This window comes from Vombatus ursinus, unplaced genomic scaffold (assembly GCF_900497805.2).
Source record: "Vombatus ursinus unplaced genomic scaffold, bare-nosed wombat genome assembly UNPS02014779.1, whole genome shotgun sequence".
Taxonomy (NCBI): Eukaryota; Metazoa; Chordata; class Mammalia; order Diprotodontia; family Vombatidae; genus Vombatus; species Vombatus ursinus.
The window spans coordinates 15,926,933-15,942,587 of NW_020954557.1; positions in this window are offsets into that span (position 1 = coordinate 15,926,933).

Genomic DNA, 15,655 nt, shown 5'->3' on the forward strand with positions numbered 1-15,655 from the left:
ATAGTTTGGTAACAGAGAGCAGAGTACATAATAACAACCTACTAATGTGATATTGAGGGAGAAGGGAGAAACCTTTTAATGCAGACTCAGAGGGGCTGGGATCTCCCTGTTTCAAATCCAATGATGTTAATGGGAGAAATAGATGCTAGGTAGAGACCTTATTATCAGTAGGAGTTTCCACCAACTTGGATAATCAGTAGTAATAAAATTCTGAGGAACTGTTGTTTACACAGAGATCTATAAAACCCATCCTCATTAGTTAAGGGTAAAGAGTCTAGTGTTGCCTTAAAATTGATTATTTTAAGCATACAAAGTTATTAGGAACTACTATTACTGGTTATTCAACTTGGGTCAGTCCAATGCAACATTTGTCCTTGGTATCCTACAATCCCTTTCAGCTTCTTTCTTCTTCCTTATGACATTTTTTGATTCTCCTGTTTTACAGCTAATATTTTTATAACACCTATCATGTGCCAGGAAATATGCTAAGTACTTTACAAATATCTCATTTGATTTTCACAACGACTCTGGGAGGTAGTTGTTTTCATTACCCAACTTTACACATGAAGAAACCGAGGCAAGCAGAGATTAAGTGAGTTGCCCAGGGTTACACAGGTAGTAAGCATTTGATGCTGGCTTTGAACTCAGGTTTTCCTGACTCTTCTGTTCTATTCACTGTTCTCTCTCTCTCCTCTCTCTCTCCCTCTCCCCCCCCTCTCCCCCTCTCCCCCCCCTCTCTCTCTCCCTCTCCCTCGCCCTCTCTCCCTCTCCCTCCCTCACTATAACCTAGTTGTCAACTCATTCCTGAAGTAAATTTAATGCATCATCTTCTCAGAGATGTTCTGCAAAGACTTGGACACAGTTCTCCTCCTGATTCTGCTACTTATTAGCAATGTAATTTTGGGAGTCACTTACCTCTCTGATCTTTAATTTCCTCACCTGTAAAATGAGGATGGACTAGATGATCCCTAAAGTCCTCTCCATTTTTGATGTTCTATAATTTTATTTTCATTCTAATAGGAAAGTTTTGAAGGAATAGCCTTCAAATGTAAAGAAATGAATCAGTGGAAATTTACTGGATTTTAGACAATATAACAGACTAGAGAAAATAAGAAATTCTTTAAATAATAGATCCTGGATATTGTTCTATATTAAGTCCAAATCATCTCAACATTGAAAAAATCATGTCTATTTAGGGTAATGATATTAAATTTCAAATATGGAAGCAGTATAGTAATTAAATATATATATATATATATAGTATATATGATGTTCCTCAAAGTAGTATGTCATTAACATGTTCTTGTTAACTAAATATTGCTCGCATAACATTATACTCTGGAATACAATTTTCTCTCTTACTTCTTTCTTCCTTTCTTCTATCCTTCCTTTCTTCCTTTCTTTTCTCCCTTTTTTCCTTCCTTCCTTCCCTATATTTACTTATTAAGTTCCTAAAGGAGAAGGGAAAGGCAGAGGATGAGATAGATAGATGGTGTCATGAAAGCAACAGATATGAGCTTGTACAGACTTTGGGGGATACTGGATGATAGAAGGGCCTGTTGTGCTATGGATCATGGGTTCATAAAGAGTCAGATACAACTGAATGATGAACAACAACAAAAACATGCAATGGACAATGACAGGTCCTGGGTATATATCAAAATAGAAAGAAAAAAGACACTGGTCTTCTTGCCCTCAGGATCCTACAGTTTGCTAGGTAGTACAGGTTACATATAATAAATTTAAAGTATATACATTTATAAGTAAATCACAGTTTATATAAAATTATACAAAATAATTTAAAGAAAGAACACTTAATAACTTAGGGAGGAGAGTCCCAAGAGTCATATAAAAAAGGTAGCATTTGTCCTTTAAAAGATGATAAGAATTCTAATTAGCAGAAGAAAGGAAAGAGTGCATTCCATTCTTAAGGAACCATTTGTGGAAAGGCACAAAGGCAAGATAGGTAATTTTGTGTATGGGGAACAGCTATCAGGGTAAATATACTAGAGAAAGTGTGAAGAGGAATTATTTCAAATAAAACTTTTTCCAATTAATGTAGAATCAATTAGCAAATAATAGTATGAGGTGGTTGAAGGGGATGAAAGAGCTAAGAATAATAACATTTTTTTAATGGATGACTGACAGGGACCCTCAACAAAAATGAGTAATCTTGGATGAAAGGAGTTTAAGGGGGAGAAGTATAATAAATTCTGTTTTGGACAGATCTCATTTGAGTTGCCTAGGGGAGAGCCAGAGTTGTCCATTCATTAGGCAGTTGGAAGTGTGTGACCAGAATTAAGAAGAGATTGAGTTTAGGTATATTAAGTAGGAGATCATTTATATAGAAATCTTAATGTAATTCATAAGAACTGATGAGATTACCTAAGGAGAAAATGTAGACAGTGAGGAGGGCCCAGGACAAAGTGTTGGGGGAATATTCATGCTTAATGAGTGGGAGGGACTAAGAATTTCCTGCAAAGAAAACTGAAAAGAACTATTCATACACAGGATGAGAACCAAAAGAAATTTGTATCATGGAGGTCAAAAGAGAAGAGAGTGCTTAGGAAGAAGAGAATGGCCAAAAATGAAAACACACCACCACCAACAAGAACAACTGCATAGGTCAAACAGAATGAGAATCTTTCTGAAGAAAGAGCAAAAGATTAGCAATTAATAGATAATAACTGTGGAGGTAGGAAATTTAGTCAAGTAGTGAGATGGGAAGTCATATTGCAAATGATTGTGAAGAGAATGGGATGTGGGGACAGATAGAGCCACCTAGGAATTCAGTGGTGAAAGCCAAAAGAGATCATTTGAGAGGATACTAGGTCTATGAAAGGTATTTTAAGGATTACAAAGACTTCAACACATTTGTAGACAGTGTGGAAGGAGCCAATGGATAAAGTAATTTTGAAGAAGACAGAAGGAATGAGGAGGCAACTTCCTGGAAGAGATGAGAGATGATAAGATGAAGAGTACAAGTGTAAGGGGGTGACCTTCACAAGAAGAATGGCCATTTCCTGACCAGGAACTGAAACAAAGGGTAAGAGAATAAGAAACAGTGCAGATGGAGTTTGAGGGAACTGGGAAGAAGAAGGATTTTAAGATGAATAGATTCATTTTTTTGTTTTCTTTTTAAACTTTATTTTAAATTAATGTTTTCTATGATGTATTTTATATCTCCCAGCTTTCCACAACATTGGTGAGGGGGAAGAAAAGGCAATGTCTAAAAATATGTGTGGTCAAACAAAACACATTCCTATTTTAACTATCTATATCTATAACATCTAGTCATTCAGCATCTTGTGTTCAATACTTCTCTGTTAAGAGGTGGATAGCATGCTATATCATTGATACTCTGCATTTATAGATGGCCACTGCTTTGATTAGAGTTATCTTTCAAAGCTGTTTGTCTTCATATCTTATACATGCCGTAGAGAAAATAATTTTGATCTTCTGGTTCTACTTACTTCACCCTGCATCAGTTTATATAAGTCTTTCCAGGTTTCTCTGAAACCATCCTTTTGAATATTTACATTACATTCATATACCACAAAATTTTTTTGGTCTCTCCCTAGGCATCTATTTAACAGGCAATTAATTTCTAATCTTTGCCACTGAAAAAAGAACTGCTATAAACATTTTTTTGCACATAAAAGGTCTCTCTCCTTTTCTTTTATTTCTTCAAGCTACAGACCTAGTAGTAGTAGGACTTGGAAGAAAGAGTTGACTTTTGGGAAATAGTTAGAAATCCCAATTCATATCTCCACTTATAGTGGGTTAATATGCTTGCTTTCCTCACAGCCCCTCCAATATTTGTAATTTTCCTTTCTTTGTTAACTTTGCAAATCTGAATGGTATAAGGCAGAACTTTGGAGTGTCTTTAATTTATATTTCTCTAATTATTTTTGATTTGGTGAACTTTTTAAAAAATATAGTTGTTGATAATTTGGATTTCTTCCTTTGAAAGCTCCCTTTTCAAATCCTTTGTCTATTTACAAATTATGGAATGACTCATTTTTTATCAGCTTGAATCCATTTCTTAAATATCTTGGAAATGATAGTTTTGTCAGAGAGATATGTTGGAAGATTTTTTTTTTGGTTTGTATCTTTATTTTTCCTCAGTGAAGGAAGATGTAAGAGTTTCTGCTTAAAAGAAGAAGAAACAGTGGAGGAAGTTAAAAGAGAGAATAAGAAGTATGGAATAACCTTTGTGGGATATGTGATAGAGAGACAGGGAAGACTAAAAGTATTTCTATACAGTAGCAAATACCCAATTAAAAGTTGAAAACATAAATAGATAGTGAACAGAGTTGTCATGGTCACATGAGTTGATCCAGCAATGATCAGCATCACATGAAAATGAATGGAGAAAGTCAGTGGTGAGAGTAAATTGGGTTCAGGATTTGACAACAGGTGATGATTAATAGAACAAGGAAGCAAGTGTTTCAAGGGTGGCTGATAGGATATTATTGAATTCATTGACCATAGGGTAAATGTTATAAAAGGAAGTCAGTGAGACAAAAATCAGGGGTTGTTTCCTGAAGAAGATAGATAAAGAGAGGGACTAGAGGTCAGAGTGAGGACAAAAATTAGGTGCAAGATGGTTGAGGTAGAGGGAAAAATTGAAAGATGGAAAATTGTGGTTGGAGAAGTTCAGAATTCTAGATAATGGAAGTGTATCAGTTACAGGTAATGGTCAAGTCAAGGACATAACTACCATTGTGTAGCTGATGTGGAGTGAAAAGAAAGTAAATGGGAGTTCAGGAACTTGAAGAACTGGTATTCAGGGTGTCTATACCATGATATCTATTTGCATAATGAAATAACTTCTATCTTCAAAATATCAAGTTGGAGGTGCTGATAAAATATCAAAATGAAGCTGTCATGCAGATGTGGCAGTGTCATGCATATTTCTTTGTGCCTTTAATTTTGTTTTCCCCTTATGTTCTTATTCTGATCAAAATAACGGTTGAGATGACTCACACAATTATTTTTTGAGGAAGTTGGACCGTACAAACAGTCTAAAGGCAGAGAAGTTGAGTTAATTATTTTGAATTACTTACAGAAGTGAAACAGTAAATTAACTTATACAAAACTAGATGACATCATAAAAAGACACTTCAGAAAGCTACTGACAATGGATATTCCATAGATAGCATTATGAACTGTACATAAGATTAAAAATAAAGGAGATCAAGTAATACTAGTGCCTTAAGCACTGCCTGTTAGTAGCATATACAAAAGGAAGGCACAGGCTACTTCCCTTAGAGTGAACAAAGGGAAGGTAAGGGAAATATCCTAAGTTTCTTCCGGGAAAAAGACTTTTGCAGTTAATTAGCTGTGTTTACTAAGGACAGCCAAAGGGGTGGATTTCAAAAGGCAGTGAGAAACAATTTCCAGGAACTAGAAAGAATGATGTCCAATATTGCTAAATAATTGCTTTTGTTCTCAGTCAACTAGTATGAAGTTTCAAGTGCCTGTGAATTTTTGCAGCATAGCACCATTTTAATATCATTTTAATGATGGTGATTATTAAAAAAAAAAAACCAAAATGTGAGGGTCAGTTCACCTACCATGGTTGTATGTTATTGGCTAATTATGAAGAACCCAATTATTGAAGTATAATCAGGATAAAGAAGAATGCATTCTTTAGCTGATATTTGGAAAATTCGGGATACATTTCCAATGCTATGTTCTGTTCAAGGCCTATTTTCAGATATTCAGAAAAGGGAAAAAAAGTTCATTTGAGGAGAAACCCATGTACTAAGATGCTTATATTACCATGGTGCTAAATTGGATAATTCTTAGTAAAAGCAGCAATACATACATACATACATACACACATATAATGAAACTCTATTTTTTCACTAAGAATGAAAAGGGAGAGTTAGATGATATGAGGTATACATGTGGTCTAGATTGAAAGCTTAGAGTCATGGAAAGAGTGCTGACTATATAGCCACCAATGAGGCAGTTTATTAAAGACTATTTACCACTGCCAGGTCTAGATCAGAGTGGAACTCACTGGAGATGAGTTTTGCCTTAGTGGGAAATGGAAGGGCAATTAGACTTAACAGCACAAGACAATTATCTCTCTCTTTCTCTTTCTAAAACTGTAAATAGAGAGGTGAGGATCACAATGCTTGCAGCTGCAGCAAAGTGGTAAAAGCAAAAACAATGTTAAAAGCAGAGAATTGTAAAGAGGTTGTGAATGGCAAATGTTCCAATCAGAGTTAGAGTTATGTAACAGATGGGTTTATGAGATTAGAAATCACCTGTGGTGGATAGGTTTTATCTTATTATAAATTTATTCCTCAGAGTATTTATAGAGGCATTTCTTCCTTCTTTGCCTTTTCGACTAAAGACCATGCTTAGGAGAAGTTAACCCAATAAATTCAGCAATCTTTGAGACCATGAATAATTATTTTCACCATGGCCATTTTCTGCCCTATTACAACCTGCTCTTGCCACCCTGCCACCCCCTTTCATCTTTTTTTTTCTGCGAATTATAATAAAATGTAAATTGCCATTACCCCCTAGAATGGTAGGTTAAAAGGAAATTGATTTGCTTATTGTTACACTCATCATTCCTGGGACTTCTAAGACTAAAACTTCATTCCTTGGCTTTGACTACCTAAATTGTGTTGTCATCTTGTATTAGAATATAACTCACCAAGACCAGGGACTATCCCAACTTAGTATTTATATTCTCTTTGATTAGTACTTGACACATAGTGTTTCTTCATTCATTCATAGTCTCTTTGAAATGTCTACATTGTTTAATTTATATTTAAAATATATTATCTGAAATAGAAATGCACCTTATTGAATTAGTCCATCAGAATATTTATATTTGACAGGCCCTGTAAGATGGATAATGAACTGGCTTCAGGATTGAGTAGGAACAAATAGATGACACTGAATTATATCTGGGGAATTGTACAGTACTGATCCGAAATCCTCTTTGCTGCAAAAATCCATTAAAAAAAAAAGTAATATTTTGCTAGTGATGTTCTTTGGCTGTTAATCATAGAATACTATGTTCTCAGACGAAAGCCAAGTTTTTTTTTTTTGTAATCTAAAGTTTAATTTAAAAATCATGATGGATGAATGTAGGGTGCATTAACATTGATCATATATATGAGGATTTGCACAAAGACATAATTAAGGAGACTTTTGACCAAGAAAGTAGGTAGAATAGTCAAATGAAGTGTGTGAGATAATAGACTGCCTTATTAGAGTACTAACCTGTTATTCTCTCTCTCTCTATTCTTCTCTCTCTCCTCCTCCTCTTCTGTCTCTCCTTCCTCTTTTTCCTCCTCCTCCTCCTCTTTCTTCTCCTCCTTCTCTTCATTTTCTTCCTCCTCCTCCTTCTCTCTATTTCTATCTACAAACAACCAAAATTTATAAAAAGGTGTCAACATGGTGCATAGAAACTTTAAAGATATGGGGGGAAATCATATATAAGTCAAGGAAGGAAAGAATGTAAGAATATTCAGGAAAGGGTGGGGGGTTTTAAAAGTGTTAAAAATGCAGAGAGGTCAAATAAAATGAGAAATGAAAAAGTCCCTTGGATTAAGCAATTAATAAGGTATGGAGTAATTATCCACTTGACTGGTTGAGGGAACACCCCAGGTAAAGAATATTATGATGGCTTCATTAAACTACTGAAGTAGGTTGTAGTGAAATACAGAACAGTATGGTGGAAAGTTTAGATTTGAGAATCAAGTTGCAATCTTAGCTTTGCTACTTGATTTCACAGTCATATAACCTCTAATACTGATATGGTGAAGAAAGTAAGGAATGGCTCATAATGAACTTATTGCTGATCTTATGTCACCAGCCCTTTAAATTTTTTTGCATTATTATGACCCTGAAAGACATCAACAAACATGATCATTTCCATGTACAAAAGACAGAAAAACAAGAATAAATATGAAACAGTTAATCTTTATCATTTTTTAAAAAGTATATAATAAATGTAATATGGTAGTTAAATATTGTCCTTCTTGTCTGGTCCTCTTTTTCAATTTACTTTTGCTCTTTACGTGTATCTTTATATGTTTTGCTGATGTTCCTTTTCTTTCTTCCTTTTTTTTTTTTTGCGTCAGTATTACTATACCCCTCCTGACCTTCAGTCTTTCATACCCCAACTCGGGACCTCTCTTGTAACAGATAAACGTAGTCAGGTAAAACATTTACATATTAGTTATATCTGAAAATTTCTGTCTCATTCCTCACCTCCAGAGTCCATCACTTCTCTGCCAGTAGATGTAAGGAAAGATCCATGATAGTATTCTGTAATTGTGACTAGTAATTGTCTTGCTCAGAGGTCGTTTTTTGATATTTTTTTCTACTACTGTATTCTATGTGTACATTATTCTCCTGGTTCTGCTCACTTCACTCTCCATTAGTTCCTTTAAGTCTTACCAAGATTCACTGAATCTCTTTCATTCATCATTTCTTAAGGTATAATTATATCATATTTATTGTATTCTATTTATAATCTATTTTTCTATTACATTTATATGTCACGATTTATTCACCCATTCCACAGTTTTCACCCACTTAATCTCCTGGATTTTATCTTTGTCTCCAGTAAGTTATCTTCTTTCAAGATACAATGTTATCTTCTTTCAGGTGTGAAATTCACACTTCTTCAGCATAGAACTGCTCCCTCTCTCTGATAGGTGATAGTGGAAAGAAGATATCAAAGAGCTTCCCCAGGTTATTTCCTACACAGTTAAAATTCTTCTTCATCTTCCCAAGTCAGATCTCTCTCCTCCACTCCTTTTCCTTTCCTTTTTATGTGTTATATTCTGCATTACATTGTGTGATCCTTCAAGGCAGGAATTACATTTTCCTTTCTTTATAACCACAGTGCTTTGCATAGAACTTGGCACATTGTAGACACTTAATGTTTATGTCTTTTGATTAATTGATAGAAAAACACTCTATCTTCAGTTCTTTGCTAAAACAAAATGTAACGCTATAAATATTTTTTAACATAGATATGTCCTTTCTCCCTTTCTTTGATTTGCTTGGATGATATACTTAATATTAAATTGAAGTATATCACTGGATCCAAAGGGTAGACACAATTAAGTGATTTTTTTGGACATAGTTCTAACTTGTGTTCCAGAATTTCTGGATCAATTTATGTTTTTGATGGTATGCTACTGTTCCTGTCCTGCTATAGTCCCACAATTGTCATTTTTCCCATCATCATAGCCAACTTACTGGATATAAGATAGCATATCAGATTTTTTTTAATATATTTTCATTACAATTCTGTTCATATTACTTGACACTTTACCTATTGGGGAAGGCCCTTGTTCTGATATATTTGGATCAATTCCCTATATATCTTGTATGTCATATTTTATAGAAAACAATTGTTACAAATATATTCACACTTAACAATTTCTGTTGTAAGTTTAATTGAATTGGTTTTACTTATGCAAATCCTTTTCAGTTACATAATCAAAATTGTTCATTTTATCTCCTGTAATTCTCTCTATCATTTGGTCAAAATTTCTTTCTCTGAACAAAATTGTGTAAGATATCTCCTTCCATATTCCTATAATTTGCTTATGACATCATATTTTATATATAATTTACATAATCATTAGGAAATTGTGGGTATGTTAAGAGATGATAGTTTAAATATAATTTCTACCAGATTGCTTTCCCATTTTCCCTGTACTTTTTATTAGTTAAGGGATCTTATTCTAGTATTTGGGTTTCTTGATTCTTTTGAACACTATACTACTATATCCATTTACTTGGGAATCTCTTGTAATTATATGTTATAATGATGCACTCTTCTATTTTTAATTATTTTTTTATGTTCATTGCTTCATAGCATAGTTTGAGATTTGGCATTTCTCGGCACTCTTCTTTCCTACTTATAAAAAAAAAACCTTAGCAACTTTCAGATTACTGACCATCTATTCATCCAGAAGAACATGTAGCTTCTTTGCTAATATTTTATTCAACATTACATTGATATTTATTAGCAATATTGGTCTGTGGTTTTCTTTCCCTACTTTTTCTCTCCTTGAATTATATATTTGAATCATAAAAATAATACTTGGTAGGTACTATTTTTTCAAATAGTTTCTGTAATTACAGTGAACATGCAAATTAATTTAGTTAATATTGTGATAATATTGAGTAGTAGTATTATTTAATATTGGAATTAAACAGTTTTTGAATATTAATGAAATTCACTTGTTAATCCATCTAGTCCTTTTATTTTTCCTTTGGGAGTTTATTTATGGATAGTTCGTTTTCTTTTTCTTAGATTAAACTATTGATATTCTCTATTTCTTATTCCATTCATTAGTTTTTTACTTTCCTGAAAATATTTATATTTGTCTTTTATTTTTATGAGTACATAATACTTTGTCTATTTTATTTTTCTGTGTTGTTCTTTTATTCTTTCTTTACTTATTTTGACAGTAGTTTTTTAAATTCAGTTCCAAATTTTCTCCCTCCTCTCCCCTGCCCTTTGAAGAGGCAAACAATATTGATACCCATTAAACATGTGAAGTCATATAAAACATATTTCCAAATTAGCAATGTTGCAAAAAAAAGCAGGAAAAATTTAAAAAAGTGAAAAAAATATACTTAAATCTGCACTGACTTCATCAGTTCCCTCTTTGGAAGGGGATAGCATTTTTCATCACAAATCCTTTTTAATTGCCATGGATCAGTGTATTGATCAGAGTGGCAAAGTTTTTAATAGTTGATAATCATTACAATACTGCTGTTACTGTATAAAATGTTCTCCTGGTCCTCCTCACTTGATTTTTCTTTAGCTTTATAGCCCTTATCATAATTACAAATTGTTCTTTAGAATGGTTAGACCTGTTCACAACTCTACCAACAATGTATTAGTGTCCATATTATCACATTTCCTCTAGCATTTGTCATTCTCCTTTTCTGTGATCTTAGCCAATCTGATAGGTATGAGTTGGCACCTCAGAGTTTTTTTTTTACTTGAGTTTCTCTAATCAATAATGATTTAGAGCATTTTATCATTGCCAGGCTGATGGGTATGGAGTAGAACTTCAAAGTTTCTTTCATTTTTATTTTATCTAAATATTGATTTTAGAATATTTTTTCATATGATTGTAAATACCTTGGACTTTTTTTCTTTGAAAACTTCCAGTTCCTGTCTTTTGATCATTTATATAAATGATTGGAGAATAGCTCTTAGTATTGTAAATTTGGACCAGTTCTTTATATATCATGGAAATAAGATCTTTATTAGAGAAATATGTTGCAATGATTTCTCCTAGTTACCTGATCCCCTTCTAAATTTTATATTAACTTTATTCATATAAAACCTTCTAAATTTTATGTAATCAAAATAGTTCATTTTGTTCTGTGTCATTCTTTCTGTCACCTAGCAGTGTCCTCTTATCCAAAGATCTAAAAGAAAATTTCTTCTTTGCTTCTCTAATTTTTTATGATATGACCTTTTAACTCTGGTTCAAATATCAAGAGGTTATCTTGGCATATGGTGTGAGGTGTTGGTTTAAACTTAATATCTGGTAGATTGCTGTCCAGCTTTCTCAGTAATTTTTGTCAAATAGTGAGTTCTTCCCCAAGTAACTGGGAGCTTTGGGTTTATTAAACCCTAGATACTTATTGTTTTTTTTTTCTCTTTTATATTTTTTACTTAATCTGCTCCACTAACTAATCTCTCTTTTTAAAAGCTAGTTCCAAATTGTTTTAATTGATCATGGCCGTGTATTATATTTGAATCTGGTACTGATAAACCATCATCCTTCTGATTTTTTTTTATTCTTATCCTTGAGATTCTTGACTTTTTGTTCTTCTAGATGAATTTTGTTGATTCCAGCTCTGCTTCTTACATTTCATCTCCCTGCCTTTGTTACATGTGATACTTTTTTTTCTAATTCTCTTCAAATCTGCATTCCCCAAATCTAAGGTACATGTCAGAATACACCTGGTTTTCCTTTCATTCTCTAGTCTATCACACATTCTTAGATAAAGTGATCACTTATAAGATTCCTTTCATTTCTACCTAATGAGCAAGTTGCAGGGTGAGAGTAATAGTTCTCTTGCTGCTTTATGCACCATTTTGAAAGAAGAAATTACCATTAAGGTAACCCAAGAATTTGCCAACTCTTCTCCTTTTGATAGAAAGACTGCTACCAGATACTTGGATAATGGGCATGTTTCATCATGACTATCTTGTGTCCATTCCATGCTTGTGATTTGCTAACCTGAATTTCTCATCCATCTCTGTTTATCTAGAGGGTCTTTAATATACACCCACAACAACATCTTTTCTTGTTTTTCTTTTTTAAATTAACTTATTTATTTTTAGTTTTCAGCATTCACTTCCACAAGATTATGAGTTCCAAATTTTCTCCCCTTCTCTCACTTGCCTTCACCCTAAGATGGCATGCATTCTGAATTCCCCTTCCCCCAAGCTGTTCTCCCTTCTATCACCACCACTTTCTCTTATACCCTTCCCCTTCTATTTTCCTGTAGGGCAAGATAGATTTCTATATGCCATTGCCTGTAGATCTTATTTCCCAGTTGCATGCAAAAACAATTTTTAACATTTGTTTTTAAAACTTTAATTTCCAAATTCTCTCCCTTCCTCCCTCCTCACCAACCTTCATTGAGAAGGCAAGCAACTTGATACAGGCTATACATGTGTAGTCATGCAAAACACTTCCATAATAGTAATGTTGTAAAAAACTGACTATATTTCCCTTAATTCAATCCCACTCCTGATTTATTATATTCTCTCCTTTGACCCTGTCCCTCCTCAAAAGTGTTTGCTTCTGATTACGCCCTCCCCAAATCTGCCCTCCTTCTAACATTCCCTTCTCTTAACCTCTTCCTGCCTATTTTCCTGAAGGGTAAGATAGATTTCCATACCCAATTGAGTGTATATATTATTCCCTCCTTAAGCCAAATCCAATAAGAGTAAGATTCACTCATTCCCTCTCACCTTCCCCCACTTCCCCTCTACTATAAAAGCTTTTTCTTGTCTGTTTTATGTGAGATAATTTACCCCATTCTACATCTCCCTTTCTCCTTCTCCCAGTATAATACCCTCTCACCTCTTAATTTTATTTTTTAGATATCATCCCTTCATCTTCAACTCACCCTGTGCTTTCTGTCTATATATGTATATGTATATATATTTTCTCCTCCAATTACCCTAATACTAAGAAAAATCTCATGAGTTACAAATATCATCTTTCCATGTAGGAATATAAACAGTTCCACTTTAATAAATCCCTTATGATTTCTCTTTCCTGTTTACCTTTCCACGTTTCTCTTGAATCTTGTATTTGAAAGTCAAATTTTCTATTCAGCTCTGGTCTTTTCATCAAGAATGCTTGAAAGTCCTCTATTTCACTGAATATCCATATTTCCCCCAAAGGATTATGCTCAGTTTTGCTGAGTAGGTGATTCTTGGTTGTAACCCTACTTCCTTTGACCTCCAGAATATCATATTCCAATCCCTCTGATCCCTTAATGTAGAAGCTGCTAAATCTTGTGTTATCTTGTGTTTCCACAATACTTGAATTGTTTCTTTCTGACTGGTTGCAATATTTTCTCCTTGACCTGGGACCTCTGAAATTTGGCTATAATATTATTAGGAGTTTTCCTTTGAGGATCTCTTTTAGGAGGTGATGGGTGGATTCTTTCAATTTCCATTTTACCCTCTAGTTCTAGAATATCAGGGCAGTTTTCCTTGATAATTTCTTGAAAGATGATGTCTAGGCTCTTTTTTTTTTTAAATCATGGCTTTCAAATAGTCCAATAATTTTAAAATTATCTCTTCTAGTTCTGTTTTCCAGGTCAATTATTTTTCCCGTGAGATATTTCAGATTGTCTTCTATTTTTTTATTCTTTTGGTTTTGTTTTATAATTTCTTGATTTCTCATAGGGTCATTAGCTTCCATTTGCTCCATTCTAACTTTTAAGGAATTATTTTCTTCAGTGAGCTTTTGCACTTCCTTTTCCATTTGGCTAATTCTGCTTTTTTAAGGAATTCTTCTCCTCATTGGCTTTTTGGACTTCTTTTGTCATTTGGGTTAGTCTATTTTTTACGGTGTTATTTTCTTCAGGTTTTTTTTTTTTTTGGTGTCTCCTTTAGCAAACTGTTGACTTGTTTTTAACGAGTCTTGAATCACTCTCATTTCTCTTCCCAGTTTTTCCTCTACTTCTCTTGCTTGCTTCTCAAAATTCTTTTTGAGCTCTTCCATGGCCTGGGACTGATTCATATTTCTCTCAGAACCTTTGGATGTAGGAGCTTTGACTTTGTTGTCTTCTTCTGGTTGTATGTTTTGATCTTCTTTGTCACCAAGGAAAGATTCTATGATCTGACTTTTTTTGCACTGTTTGCTTATGTTCCCAGCCAAGTACTTGACTTTTAGACTATTTATTAAGGCAGGGGCCTGCTTCCAGTGTGGAGGACATACTGTCCCAAAATTCAGGGGTTTTGCGCAGCTGTTTTCAGAGATACTTCTAGGGACCTGTAAATCTTCAGTTCTTCCAAGGTGGTATGATCAAAGGCTAGGTGTTTCCTCCTTTCCTGGCCTGTGCTCTGGTCTATGAGTGACCACACACACTCTTTTCTGCCTTGGAACTGTGAGGAGGATTCTTTCTCCACCACCACCACAAGCTCCACCACACCAACTCTCCTCCTCACCCCAGGACTGTCACCTAGAACTGTGACCTAGATCTAAGCAAGGGCAAAGTAAGAGAATCCTGCCTCAGTGCCAGCAAAGTGTTCCCTGCAATCCCCCTGTGATCAGTTGTCCCATCCCCCACCTTCTGTGGGCCAAGTACTCCAGAAGCAGCCACCACCCCTGGGCTGTACCAGGCCTGGGGCTGGACCACAGTTTTCTCTCATCATGATCCAATAGACCTTTCCTACTGAACTTCTAAGTCATCTTTGGTTTTTGTGGGTTGAGAAGTCTAGAAACCAGTACAGCTACTAGTGCTTCAGTCCCCTGTGGCTTGAGCTGCACATGTTGAACTGCATTCCTCTTCCAGTCTGACACAACAAACCTTTCCCATCAACCATCCAGGTTGTCTTAGGCTGGAAATTTGTTTCACTCTTTTTTTTTTGTGGGTTCTGCTGCTCTAGAATTTGTTTAAAGCCATTTTGACAGGTACTTGGAGGGGTTTGGGGGAGAGCTCAAGCAAGTCACTGCTTTTACTCTGCCATCTTGGCACTGCCTTCTCTTGTTTTTCTTTCTGTTGTTCTTCACCTCTCTCTACCATGCTACCCTTCTCTGGTCCTCAATTTTTTTTGCACAAGTTTTTCTTCTTAATAGAACTCTCCACACAGACCTTAGCTATTCTGATCCTTTTGAATGGCTACTATTCTCTTAGAACTCTTTACTGTTATGTACCCTCTACCACCAATGCATGCAGTTTTTGTGAAACCAAATTTGCCTCTTTATGTTAAGATTTTTTCTGTTGTTCATCTTTCTTATTTTTTCATGCATTATGAATTTTTGTACAGTTGTATGGAATAATAGATCTTACTGCTGTGTCTTTGGAGGGGGGATTCCCCAATTACATGTATTGCTATATATCCTCTATAGTATTGTGGCTTACTTTTCACGTATTGCCTATG